At 38.4% G+C, this 14945-nt stretch overlaps 1 long non-coding RNA gene across 2 annotated transcripts; it reads right to left on the reverse strand.

Annotated features, from left to right (window-relative positions):
- Positions 1–3834: 3834 nt before the first annotated feature.
- Positions 3835–12700, reverse strand: LOC310911253. 2 transcript variants are annotated; one of them, XR_014590474.1, is made up of 3 exons: positions 12649–12700; positions 9529–9630; positions 3835–5483 (listed from the first exon to the last, which is right to left on the reverse strand). It is a non-coding gene; the product is annotated as an uncharacterized lncRNA (long non-coding RNA). The 2 variants fall into 2 exon arrangements; XR_014590475.1 differs by lacking the exon at positions 3835–5483 and adding an exon at positions 6213–7989.
- Between the last annotated feature and the right edge of the window lie 2245 nt (positions 12701–14945).

Here is a 14945-nt window from a genome sequence, read left to right on the forward strand (position 1 = left end):
CCTGAAATTCAAAGATTTGCTCAGCTATGGTTCTAAAGAGCATCTGGCATGCAACTAAATAATTGCCTTTAATTTCACTTCAGTTAAAAATCTCTAGGCTATGTCTCTAAGACTGCTTTGTATTGTGAACCAAAGTGTTGAAAGCATGCTCCCAGCCTAGGCTAAAACAAGGACAAAAGATGCAGCTTGAAGATAGGGATGAATCTGATTTTTTTATCATTTTGGTCAGAGAGGTCAATTAATGATATGAGCTTTTTTTCTTTAAAGTGCTTCTACTCCCTTTTTAAAATTAATCTTTGCGTAAAACAACCCCAAAAAACCCCAACCCAACCAAAACAAACCAAAACAAACCAACCAACCAACCAAACAAACAAATCCCAAACATAAACAGCTCAGGAAGAATGTGGAGTGCTCAGAAATTTATTTTCTCCTTTCTCATGTGCACTAAGCTACACCTTCTAAATTCCCTATATTATATGCAAAGGCCAGAGGAGCATTTCTGTCTCCATCCCTGTTTCAGGCAGGCAGAGCAATTGCAGAGCAATTTCTGCATCATTTCCTACCAACTGGCAAAGCGATGCCCCTTTAGCTCCCTGCCTGTTGTAAATCACATTCTTGGAAGACTGTACCTCTTGGTTCACTGCACTTGACACAAGACTACACTTTTGACATCAGACCCCAGTGTTAAACACTGCAGTACTTTAAGCACCCTTTGAATCTTACTGGAGTTTCTTAACAGGCTTGATTGTTTTGGCCAAAGTAACATGAACATCCCTAGAAAACATGCCCAAGAAATGCAACTAGGCAAAGAAAAGCTGCATGCAAGAATGGTAACGCTTTTGGTCACTTTATTGCAGCTCATTTATGCTGCTCTGGTGAGGCCCCAGCAGTTTGTAAAATCTTGCAATCTGTTCATAAATACTAGGGAAAGTTTCCAACCTCTTATTGTCTTAAGACTGTTCAAGCTGTAATAAGGATGAGTTAAAAAAAAAAAAATCTCGGTTTTTTAAGAGTATTTGTGAGAAACCTGGAATATATTCTGATCACTTCTCCAAAAGATTTATACATTTGCTGATACTTGTATTTACACTGCAAGAAAAAAACTATCCATAAAGCTTAATGTAGCACTGGCTACCTTTATTGTTAATCCCACTTGAATGAAAAGGATAAGATAACATCTTCTTATCTAAAGACGTATTAATTTGTAAATATAGTTTGAGTTCTAGTAGAGCAGCCTAGTAGAGGAAGTAGAAAGTAAAATCAGGTACTTGCAGAAAAGTATCATTTGGGTGACTGCTGGAGTCTCCATGAATTCTCATTTAATATTCTCCCTCTTCCAAAAAAAAGCAATGATAAAAAAGGAATATAGAAAACATAGAACCATCAGGAATGCTGAGTAGTCATACTTTTAAAATAAGAGGTAGTGAATTTTCATCTGAAGAGGCTATTTTCATTTTGAAAATTGATAACTTCTATTAAAGAACATTCCTGATATTTTTGCTAGAGGAAAGGTAACATTTCTTCTAGTCTCATTTCTTGGATCTTTGAAATAAAGGGTCTGGGTAAAATGTGGACTAACAACCTAAAATCTTCTCCAAAAATTAGTTGCCTACTTCATTTATGTTGGTCTAAATATCATGTGTGATAACATACTGACTTGGGCTTTCACCTCATAGAGAATCCAAGTTCCTGCCATCGTTGATCTGATTGCTCCAAACTACTTTATGAAAGGCGGTAACAGCATCAGCCATGTTTTGAGGTAGGTTGTTGTTTGTGTGCTGAATTCAGTAATATTAGTGTGGGCAAGTATGAGTAGGTCAGGGTGTAATCACCTAAAGCTGTACAGAATGGACATAGCCTGGCCATTTATTTCCACTTCCCCAAGCTGTCTTGCTGATATATTACACATTTGAACAAAGGGAAAGACACAATACGATGGTTGATTTTCATTTTGAGTTTCATTCAGGCTTCAACTTCTTTGAGATCCAACAGCCCACAAAGGCCAAGCAGGAGCTCCTTGTTTTCTCCCCTCACTGCTGGATGGAGATTGTCTGCCCATCTCCAAGAGACCTCAAGATCCAGAGGCCCTGCCAGTTCAGGGTTGTCTTTTTGACTGCTAATCTAACTCAGAACTCGATTGGTGAGGCAACATCCACATGTGGTATCCACAGCTTCCCAAGGTTAAACAGTGCCTCAGCACTGTGATTTGAAAGTTTTAATGAAAATAAAAAATTAGTGGCTTACTTTTACCCGGAGTCTCATACATCCATGAAACAGTAGCAGACAAAGACTGAAGTGCCTTTAAAGGCCACAAGTCAACCCAAAAACATTTGTGCTTGAAAATATGGCATTGTCCCCAACTGGATAGCACCAAACCTAGTCAAAACTCATTTAGAGTTGAAAACTGTCAGTAGCTGGTTAAATTATGATGATTCTGGTTGTTTATGTAGACAATTCATGCAGTTTAATCTCAATGTAATTTACATCCTTTCGTGTGTGCTTCACAGGATGGCATGAACTGTGAACACTTGTATTATTTACTGATACCATATGTTAATGCACAAAGGGATGGCCAAACAAAGACTAATGAGGCTCATAAAACTTAAAAAGGTATTGGTTAGAGAGGATTTTGGCAACTTTCACAAAAGTTTCTCGTGCTTGAGGAAAGACTGAACTTGTGCCCTGGAAAAAAAATAAATCTACCATATGCAGAGGCACAAGGCATGTCACACTGCAAAATTTCCCCATAAAACACCCCTTGTGTTTATAGGTACTAGAATAATCTTCAGAAGATGAACAAGACGATGCCAAAATTAAAAAAACAAGATGCTCCATCACAGGGACTTCTCAAACCAAATGTGGTCAGGATTGGTTTTAAAGGTTTGTTTAGACTAAACAAGGACTTCCCATTTTCCTCTGAAAGCTCTGAAGGCAGTAGGGAATATTTAATTCTCATTAAACATATAGAGCAGTTTCTAAGCTTCATAGTGGCAGTCATAATTGAAATCAAAACAAGGAGCTTTTGGAAATATTGAGCCATTCAAAATGCAAGTTCTATGGAATGTCAGTCAGCATCTCTTTCCATTCAATATCCAAATTCACCAACTTAACAGTTCAGCACTTAGAATTCAAAAGATGAAATATTCACCACATATAAATTATGTCATCTGTCATCTTTCTCTTGGTGACATAAATGTAGATTACAAAAGAAGAGAGGACGTCTAACTGTAGTCCCATAAAACACCCAGAAAATAATTCTTTATAGAAACTCAAACTTTATTCATCATTAATCTAAATGTCAAACTCTAAAAATTCTATTACAAATTCCTATCAATGGATGTTACTTTTACTGTCATGTAGCACCACCCATTCTCTGCCTTATCTTCTCATTCAAGCTGAACTCTGCAGTGGTGTCTACATCCCACTCAGAGAGGAGCTCAGAAAATAGTGTTCCTTAATTTGGAATTTGAGAATCTTCCTGCACAAGCCATGGGAGGTGTCTGAGTTTAGAAACGGACTCGACAACCAGCTCAGTTATGCTGAAATCCTTGTTCTTTACACAGGGTCTTCTAAGGAACCTGCTTTGTCCTTCCTTTCAGGCTGATTTTCAACTACAAAAATGAGAACCAGGGAAGAACACAAAGCTGGGAGATGTGTTTGCATATTCAAGTTTTTGTGCTACTTCTAATCACTTGCTGCAGAAAATATAAGAAAGGCCCAGAAGATGGCAAACCATGAAAATTAAAGCTGTATGAAGATAAAATATATTCATATATTTCATTTTATATTTATATTTATATTTTATATAGTCATTCATTCCATCATTAAATTTTCCTTGACATAAAATCCCCTGAGCTAAGGGCATAAATTTTTAAGGAGGCAAGGCTTCTGCTGGATCAGATAGAAACCTTAACACATCCATTGTATAATGCTGGAGCTTTTAATGATTTCCACAATAACTGCAGAATTTGATACCAACTCAAAATCAGGCCGTTTTGAGGGCATATCAAGTCAGATGCCCAGAAATAAACATTATTTCTTCACCCTAGGAATGTATCAAAAACTGTACTGTTTGTTTTAATCTGATCCATTTTCTTCATGTAACCCTTTTCCTCTATATATAATAAAAATTCTGCTTAAATTCATTTTGCAGTCAACTACAAGCAGTCAGCTACTCATAGTCAACATCAAATTTTCTATTTTCCTCACAGCATAAAAATGAGTAAATTAGGAGAAAAAACAGGAATTGATGACTTTTGTGCTGTATCTCTCAACATCCATCTTTTTTATCTAAAGAAAAATTTGGTACATATATGTTGGAGGATGGTGAGACGCTGATATTTCCGTTTAATCTACTCCTGTTAAAGAAGGGTAAACTAATACAATTTCAGTATTCTAGTGGTAGGATTTCTTTGCTGTGAATAGTCTGACAAAGTTTATAACACATAGCCAAAGAAGAAAGTGGATGAAAACATATTATACATTTTGTAACTACACACACAGGCTTTATTATACTCACACAGATACCAGCATCATTTTTGAAAGAAGTAATTGAATGAGCTGTCCAGCATTTTATCCTTGACTCCAATCTAAAATTATGATAATGGCAAGTAATCCAAACTCTTCACTAGAAAAAACAAACCTAGAGCTCTGGAAAACTCCTAAAGTAAATAAAATATCAAACTAATTTGTTGTAGCTACTTTAGCCTCTGTTGGATGAGAATTATTTTCATTTCGTGTAATAAATTCATAATACCAAATGGGATTGCTGTGATGGTGATATGACCAAGGTTTGTAATAAAACTTGTTTGATTCTAATAGTAACAGTATTAACTTTCCATATTGATTTCTACGTACATAAACATGCTTCCTAATTATTTCAGTTAGTTAATCTAGTGGTACAAGAGACATTGACGCACCACTTCTAGAAATACAGAAATCACATAAATGGCTTCTGATTTAGATTGAACAGAAACCTCTTCTCTCCTTCAAGAGGGTATAGAGAGTCACTTCTATCATATAACTGGATCAACAGTTATTCCAGGAGCAGATGGATTAATCCTATGTATGCACTTTTTCATTTATGTCAATGCATACACAAATAAAGCATATTTAGCAAGGGCATATGCTCAGAGACCTGGAAAATAACAATCTTTTGAGTCTGAGCAAATTTTGAATAGATCACTGAGCACGTCATAGTGTCAATTGTGTTAAATGTCAACATGCTGAATTCAGATATGGATTCGCAGCCCTGGTGTTTCTGAAAAGAACAACAAAAAGTCAAGTCATAATATGTGTAAGCATGGTACACATTGGATGAGATGAATTAGCTGCCAGCTGTAAAGATTAAGGAGCAGCTTTGATACAGGCTCAGATGTCAGCAGCAGGGTATGGTGGGGAGTTGTACACTTTAAGGTCATGGCTTACATCTGGGTAGCAGAATCTCTAATAAAGAGTGAGCTCCTCCCTGCTCCTGTCCCAGTCTGAAAGAGATAGAAATGGAAGATCATCAGCATGCAAAAGAATCTTCAAACAAAATGCTGCCATCTTCAACTCTGAATTGCAAGATTTCCTGTTCAAGCAGTGCTTGCTGGATACTGTAGCTGAGTTGTGCATGTTAGTCACCTTACATTACAAATCATTTTACAAAAGCCATGACTCTGATCCTGTTTGTCACAGGTGGTGCATGTTTGGCCATGTCCCATGCCTAATTCTGGAAGAATTTACAACAGATTAACTTGTCTAACACTTATGATCTAAAAAAAGTAAAACACAGTGATTTATTAACTGCTTCATTCAAATTTAATTGCAGCCACTGTGAAATACACCATGAATTAATTCAAGCACAGCTGCACTTCTAGTTACTCTGCTTTAGACCACTGGAAAACCTAATACCTGTTTTGTGCTTTCACACCACCTATATGTATAGGTGGGAGAGCAAGAATAGATTTTCCCACTATGTGAAAGAAGGACATTTCTTCCCACAGATCTTTCCCAAAGTCAGTGAACATGGGGAGAGAGCAGATGTGGGAAGGACAATTCAGTGAAAAGTTAGTGAGAAGAGGAAATGAAACAGTACTAAGTTCATTTTTATACCAATACCAGCAGCATCTCTGTGTTCTCCCATGTCACCTAACCTTGCTTCCTCTGGGCATACATGTTCCTTTTTTGTCTTATTTCCAAGAGAAATAAGAATTTTGTCTTATTTCTTTCTCATCCGCTTGACTTCCAACATTTAGGAGTTGCCTGTTCCTGGGCCTTTAGGGGGTGTTGCTTAAAAAGTGACCAGCACTGATGGACTTCAGTACCTTCAAAAGTATTTTCCCAGGCAACCTTACTCACTAGTTTCCTGATCAGCATGAAGTCTGCTCTCCTCACATAGAGGATGGAAGTTTTGTTGGCACTTTCCCTCCTGCAAAACCAAAATTTTAAACTCCATTGCTTTGTGGTCACCATGGCCAAGATGGCCACCAGTCTCCTCTTTTATTCACGAGACCCTCTCTGTGAACAAGCAACAAATCAAGGAGCCCAGCTTTGCTAGCTGGTACTCTTATTAACTGTATCAAGAAGACTTCATCAGGTGTTTTAGGAATCTTCTGTCCATGTTTGTGCCAACAGTATCATGTGCCCAGTTAACATCTAGCAAGTTGAAGTCTCCCATAAGAACATGGGCAGTTGTTTTGGAGGTGTCCCTTAGGTCCTCAAATAACTAATCTGTGTCCTTGTTGTGGCTAGGTGATCTATTGTAGGTAGGTCCCACTGCCTATCACTGGTCAGCCTGGTTTTCTCCTGGTAGAGATGGTGACCAGCTCCCAACCCTCTGTTCAACAGACCCTTGACCAGCTACTTGACAGGATTCCAGGTCCACCTGGCCCTCCACTACAATGAAAGTTGGAGACTCAAGACTGTGGAGTGTTTGAGAACAGCTTATCAATTTCTTGCTCATTTCCTTGAATTTTGTATTCACTTCCTCCTGTAGCTCCTTCCCCTGATGATACAGGTCATTCTTTTAGACAAACAGCTTTAGCAACTCCACTAATTAAGCACCCACACTATTAAACAGGTCTCGAGCAGCTATGAACTTCCTAGCACTAACTTCCTATGGCATTATAATTTTATCTAATGGACCAAGCAGTACATAATCAATCCAGGGTTCTTCCCTAGTGTCAGCACTGATAAACTGTAGTGAGGTCTCTCCTGTCTGCCTCCCTTTTGATCCTGGGTGCTTCTACCTCTAGGACACATATGTCATAGGTTATTAAAAAAGCAGTTGAGCCAAATCTCAGCAAATGAATGGTATATTGATATTCCATAAAGAGCAAACGGATGAAGTGCTTAAAATGTTAGATACTATTTATTACTTTTATTACACATATACCATCACAGGACACTGTATTTTTTAATAGTCTTAATTTACTCAGGCAAGGGACAAGCAGGGTTTACTTAAATACTCAGTTTGTCCCTACCACATCTCCCCCTAAAAACAATTTACTGAAAGTTAATTTCAAGTGACTTGCAAGAGAGTGGTAAATTAAATACCAACTTAATGGTAGGAAAATTTTCATATGGCCACTGTGTACCTTAGCAATGAATGCACACTTTCATGAGTAGAGAGGCTGACACTTTTAAATCTAAGTTTAGAGAGGTAGTGTACTTCTCTTACAAAGTATGAGTTGATTTCTACTCTGGAAACAGACAGTTGGTTCTCAGGAATAAATATCTATCACTTTCCACCATGACTAATTTTCAAGGGTATTGCTGCTGTTTCCATGGAGTTAAAGAGGATCTGACCTCTGTTGATCTCTGTGGTCCACTTTGAAGTGCATTGGTGGCCAGTTATTACTGTTTACATGTATTTATATGGTTTGAGGGCTAAAGGGAAAGTGAGTCCTTTTAATGCTAGGTGCTGTACAAATAAAAGTGAAGGGTGGTCCAAGGAAGAGCCTACAGCCCAGGAATGGCATCAGAATTTGATGTTCTGTACAGTTCCTAAAAAGAGAAAATAAACTAATAATATTCTAACAGTAGAACCATGCATATCTATTTTAGCTATTTACAGACTAATTTCAGCAACAGTGAAGGAATAGTTTCAAAGGCAAAAAGGTCAGGTAGAAACTCTGTCATGGAGAAAAGCCTGTGTAAGTCATGTGCCAAATTTCTTTCTTATCTTCAAATTTTTTTCCCCACAGCTCTACAGGAGTAACCTTGCTTCCCCAGGAGAATTGCCACATCTGAAGTGAAATGTTGACACTGCTTAGCACTTGAGCCATCATACACATTAAGCATGAACAAAGAGTTAGCAATAGAAGGCAATTAAAACTACAAAAAGATTTGAATTGGCAGAACAGGATTAATCCCAGAGTCACATGTTGGAAACAGCACTTCTTTTCTCTGCCAATGCTGGCTGTTTTCCCAAATTTTATTTATACAGCAATTTGTCCAGGCTACTTTCAAAAGCTCCAAATTATCAGAACGTTTGACTCTTTTCAGAAACCCTAAAACCTGCTCAAGATTACCACAAATTTTAGAATTGCTTTCTACACCATTTAACAATGTCTGCCTCAGTCTCAAGAATGTCTTCCCACCTTTGGAGAAAAATCTTGTGGACCTGCCTCCTTTCATATAAGACAGACCCCTCACCCTTTTTCCTCAGAGGCCATTTGAGGAAGTTAAGACTTCGTTATGGAAAGGGCACAGGATCCTCATGAAATGGGCACAGGATCCAGCAGAGCAGGGATGTCTCCCATAATCACTCAGGCCATTTCCATGGGCAACAGAGAATGGGCATTCTGGACTCATCCCAGAGCAGAGGAGTCTACAGCTCCCCTGGGCCTTCCTGGAACATTCATTTTCCTGGAAGTTGGACATTCAGAAGACACTTTGAAACCCTTCCTAAGCACCTGGTCTGCATTTTTGGATAGCTAAATGCCTTCAGAAAGTAATTATATCTGTTAAGTGTGCCTGTGTTCACCCCAACTGACTTCAGCTCTAATCAACAGGGAGAGAAACACAGCCAGAAGACAACGGATCCTATCCAAGTAAAAGTAGAAAATAAATATCTACATTATCATAGAGAAAAGCCTGTAAATTTCAATAGATAGGCTGGAAAAAGCACTAAGCTTGGAAGACTGATTTTCAGGTGTCTGGTTTCAATTAAGGTGCCTTCATCTCAGCTCTCCACCAGTAAACCAGAGATAATCTTCTATCCAACCAGGGAGATGTGAAGAAAACTCTGTTCATATAATGCAATACTTTGCCACATGAAATAATACAGTGGATGCTATGTTGCTATGTGAATGTGATTATGCAGGGTCAGATAATGGTCCAAAGAGAAGATCAGCAGCCCCTGCAGCTGCCGCAGAAATATTTTCTGTAATGCTGTTACTCACCACAATGTGCACAGGAGCCTGACAAAACATAGAACTCTTAAATGCCTCATCCCTGTCAAGACCATCATCCTTCCAGTGTCTGTTTTCACTTCGTTATAAGACAGTCAGCACGGACATGCCAGATGTCAAAGGATCTCACCTGAGTCTCCAATATGCAGGCGCCATCATCTCAGGCTGTCAGTCCCTCAAGTGTGGCTGTCCTCTGCAAAATGGGTTTCATTAAGTGAGCTGTCCAAGTGGTCTGGAACACATTAAAGTAAAAGGAAACAATGCCGTACAATGAATTTTTATCCACTGCAATGTGTTACAGTGCTTATCAGGTATTTGTGTAAGCTGGCTCTGTGGTAATATCAAGCTGATAACAATTCGCAGCTCCATTAGCTGCTGTTAGGCAGCAGGAAAAGGAGACATGATTAAAAAACCAGCCACACAGGGACAAGGAATTCCTGGTTTAAAGAGGCAATTTACATGTTAAGTGAATTGTTTCTGTTGAGCAGGTAAAATGACTGCTCTGGGTATTGAAGGCTACTTTTTACTCATCATTACTTTACCTGTAGGAGCATTGCCAATAAAGGGCAACATTCCTCTCTTATCCATTTCAAGGGAGCAACTTATTGTGACTTACACTTTCAAAGCCTTGTTTATTTGTTCCCAGGACTGCTCCTTCGTGTCTGGAAAGAGGGAAATTTTGTAAGCAGTCCCAACTTCAAAGAGTTTAAGATTCAAGCTTATATATAGCACAGCGAGAGATCACATCTAACAATGAGGTGTAAGTGGAAAAGGAAAGAATAAAGTCATATATACCAAAGGATAAATGCCTTCACAGTGTGATTCAATCATCCTTTTGGCTGGTTATCACAGACAACAAGCATTGGAACTAAAATAAGGGCACTATGATAAAGCCTTGTTAAAATCCCTTCTTGAGGACCTGATAGTAAAATAAAGTCCTAAATGAGTAAGCTGTATGAAGAGAATGACTGGAAAAGCACAGATGTTTGTCTTCTGCAGGAGTAGGATATGGAACAATATAAATATGGATTAAACAAAAGAAGGAACACAAAGATATCACATAACCTTTCATGTGGATGAGTCAGCTTTAACAACATCACTGGCCAGATGATGACAGAAAGATCCATTTACATGAATAGGGTAATCACTGGCTGTAGGGTTACACAAAAGAACAGCTCCCAACAGAAGGTACATTTCAGCCCATTTTTCTGTATTTGCCTGAGATCTGGCAGACCGGGTTTCAAATCCTAGGTCTCATGAGACAGATGTTAAGTTCTTCCCTTGGCCATGAAGGTCCTGAGGGATCTTACTGAATGGAAATGGGAATCACATGAAAAACGTTATTCCCGTGGGACTATGTAGGTCTTGGTTGTCACTTATCACTGTGGAAAGAGTAGAAGGTGACAAAATATACTAAGCTAGTTAAAAAGATCGATAAAGAGGTATGGAAGGCTGAAACAAGACTGCGTACAAAGGGTGAGGGAGTACGCTGAAAATACTTCATTCTCTTCACCTGACTCATATGACTATCCACACACCTTTAGATCAGTATTGCAGGTGAGGCAGGTACTTAATGACACATGGATAAAACCCAGATGCTGGCACAGCTGTTATCAAATATTCCTGGCTTCTCATCCTCACTGTCACCTTACAGGTCTTGATAAATCATAAAGGCTTTTGAACCGTCAAGCTAAGACATGAATCCCCAGCATGTGCCTCCATCAACTGAGGAATTGGATGTCTAGCACACACTAAAAAGACAGTGTAAGGATATAATGATATTACCCCAAAATATTCACCAGACTTCAACTATTTATGGCTCATGAACTTTCTGAGTCAAAGGCAGCATCTCTGTACTGACTATGCCTTGGATTTTTCTGCCATGAATTTGTTCACGTATGTTTTGGACCCATATATTTTTTCCACTTACACTGTTCTGCAGCACAGCCTTAGCATCACATTATTTAGAGAAATACCCAGGTTTTTAATCAATCATAGAATCACTAAGGTCAGAAAAGACCTTTAAGATCATCAAGTCCATTCGTCAACACAGTACCGCCCCTGTGCTCACCATTAAAACATGTCTTCAGGTGCCATTATGTGTATGTTTTGGTGACACTTCTATAGTTTTGAACCCTTTATTTTGGACCAGACTTCTACAAGTTTCATTTGATACCTTCTATTGATCATCGTATGAGAAGTCATTTCACATTGCAGTTCTTTACATTTCATGATTTTATAGATCCTCTGGGAAGTTTCCTGGCTGATGAACCTTAGTTTGCTTATTTGTTTCTTCTAGAGCAGAATATTCCTATCTTTCACTACCTTTGATGATTTTTGAAGCCATTTTGTACCCTTTTGTTTCTATTTCTTTTACTATCCCTATTTATCTACTGAAATAGGATGGAGGAATAGGAAATTATATTGTGCATTCAAGATAAGAGCACCTAATGGATTTGTATAATGATGTGTGCTTTGTTTCTTTATCCATGCAAAATAATCCTTAGACTTGCTTTTTTTGTTTGACTACTGCTAAGAGTATGTAAAATTGGTTGTAATAACTCCAGAATCTCATTTTTGCATGGCAATAGCAGTTCAAAGGTCATCATTTGATACATAAATGCAGGATTGTTTTTCTCTTGTGCATCACTTTACATTACATGGAATTTCATCCATCATTTCATGAAACAGTAATTTGGCACCATGAATTCCTTCTCTTTGTAGCTGCCTTCATCAGTAACTTGTCACTTCTCAGGTCCTTATTGAATATATTGGACAGGATGAGCTTTAACATAAGCCCTGCCCAGAGCAAATAACACAAGGTCCTTGATTAGCTGTAAGTGATACCAGAATCACACAGAATCACAGAAGGTTGGGGTCGGCAGGGACACATGAAGAACACCAAGTGTAACCTCCATGCTAAAACGAGCTCACCTGGAGCAGGTGACTGTAAATGTAGACTTTTATTTGCAGAAATATATCATCAAACTTCCACACCCCTGAAAGGCCACAAAGTAAGCATATTTCCATTTTCACAGTACTAGTACTGCCTTGGAAATCCCATGGATAACTCTTAAAATGACAGATTTGACTGCAGATAGAAAATATTTCTGTCAAATAAGGCAAAAAAAAAGTTCATGTTGACCTAATAGATGAATTTCTCTAGCTCTCAGAGTTAGAGCACTATATGGATGTCTTCTGAATAGATTCAAACTTTGTATTTCTGTGTCCTATAGTAGATTCTTCCTACCTGATTCTGTGGTGATTCCAGGTACCCTGTTCAGAGTCATCAGGCTTTTCCTGGTTAAATATTTATGATTTAACAATGTTTAACCAGATTGACCTGTATCCTCATCCATTTCTATGATACTGCACTCCTCATGGTCAAATTGGATTTAGAAGTGATCCTTGTCATCAGGGGCAAAACCTGCATTAAGCATTATTAACTCTAATACTCCTAATAAAATTTAATATGGAAAGAGGAAGGATTTGCAATCTGACTGTTAAATTCAAGTAATCACGAGTCACCATGGCACATGGCCCTTGCCTTTTAACAAGTCACAGTTTTCACTTATTTCAGAAGTCATTCAAGCATTAAAAAACAGACCAATTTTTATTCCTACTTCATTTGATGTTATGTAATGCTATTTTTCAATGTACCTCAGCCAGTATTCTTCTACCTTCAGTTAAAACATATTAGAATCACATTTCTCTTACAAAAATGACCCACTATAGAGTAAGCCTGAAACAGGTTGGATGATTTTTAAAAGAGCAGAAGCCACAAAGTCTTACACTCTTAAGAATTTTGGGGAATTTCAAAAACCTTTCAATGTCTAAGACAGTCCTTGTTCAAGAATAATTGTCACAAAGTTAGTTGATGGACAAATAAATTAATTAATTAATGGATGAATGCAAGGTCCCCTGTAGATACAGTGTTTGAACAAAGATCTATGTCCAGAGTCAAAGCACAGAGGGCTCAGTGTCTGTCCTGTCCCAGTGTGTTATCAAGAACACAGGGATGCAGAGTTTAGCTTTTTATCCACATGTTAACCCCAAATATGTTGACATTTGGAACACTGAGACACAACATAATTCAATCTAACAGCTTGCTCATTGAAAATAAAACATCCAAACGAATCTCTGAGGATAATATGATGGTAACAGAGATGTTCTTTAGAAATGAATTGAGACCACTCAAACAGAACATCTATGTTCAGAGCAAGGCAAAAGTGTATGCTCAAACTCATTTAAATACCTTCTCAATTAGGCAAGGCATTTGGATGATCTATTGACTCAGGTAGTGTTTAGCATCTGCTATTTAAAGACAAGATTCAAATGTTTCCTACTGTAAGGCTTAATCTAAACCAATTCCATATACATTCTTTTAACTACAAAATTTGTTTTTGAATGGTAGCTATCAACACAAATCTCAAAGTGCCCCATCCTGTCCTGTTGTGGTTAGCCTCCCATGTACCTGCAATGAAGGAAAAAATAAATCTTTGCAAACTGCAGAAAAGTAACTGTCTCCACTACATAGTAAGAAGTATATACATCAAGTATCACTAGTAACACATGATAAGCTGTCCTACCCAGGAGATCTCACTGAAAAGTAATCAATATTGATTGTTTCCAAAATGTGATCTGTGAGTAATGGGTGGCTCATCAGTTGTAAGTGATCCACACCTGGCCTGTGAAGCCATGCTGAGGAGCAGATGAGTTCATGACAGTCTGCAGAATTTCTCATAGACCAACAGAGTGTTGTAGGTGCTCTCCTGCACAATTGAAGCTTCATGTTTTAAAATAAGATTGTGTTTTCTCCAGGCAACAGAAGGCTTGCTGACATAAATACATAAAAAACTATATAAAACAAGCCAATTGTTCTTCATCTGGTGTGGTCAGAGAAAAAAAAAAAAAGGTGGAAAACTAAGACTAAATATTAGAGAAAAATTTCTCTTGACAAAGTTAATACTGGAATAAGCTGCCTGTGGAAGCTGTAGACTCTCCACAACCAAGGTCATTCATCACAGACGGGATAATATTTGTCAAAAATGATATAGTTTTGGCTGATCCTGACACTAAGGAAAAGAGTAAGACTAGGAAAGATGTCAAGATATCTTACATCTCTGTCCACATCTTTAGACAATTAAGAAAAAAAAAACAACCAACTGCTAAATCCTTCCAATAGTCTCCTTCCCTTTCTATGAAAGAGGATCTTCACCTGTGTCAGGGCAATACCAGATATTGGTACGGTGGGTGGAGTGAATTGAGAATAGCCCTGTGGGGAAGAGAAGTTCATGGGGGTACCTGGACATGACCCAGCAATGTGCTCCTGTGCAGCCCAGACAGCCAAGCCTGCTCCAGGCTGCAGTCCTCAGTATAAGACATGGACCTGTTGGAGCAGGTCCAGAGGGCTGCAAAGGTTTTCACCTCCCCTGTGAGGACAGGCTGAGAGTGCTGAGGCTATTCAGCTTAGAGAAGGCTCTGGGAGCACCTTACAGCACCTTCTAGTACCTGAAGGAGGGCTAAAAGAAAGATGGAGAGGGACTT

This window comes from Zosterops lateralis (assembly GCF_965231275.1).
Source record: "Zosterops lateralis genome assembly, chromosome: 1".
Taxonomy (NCBI): Eukaryota; Metazoa; Chordata; class Aves; order Passeriformes; family Zosteropidae; genus Zosterops; species Zosterops lateralis.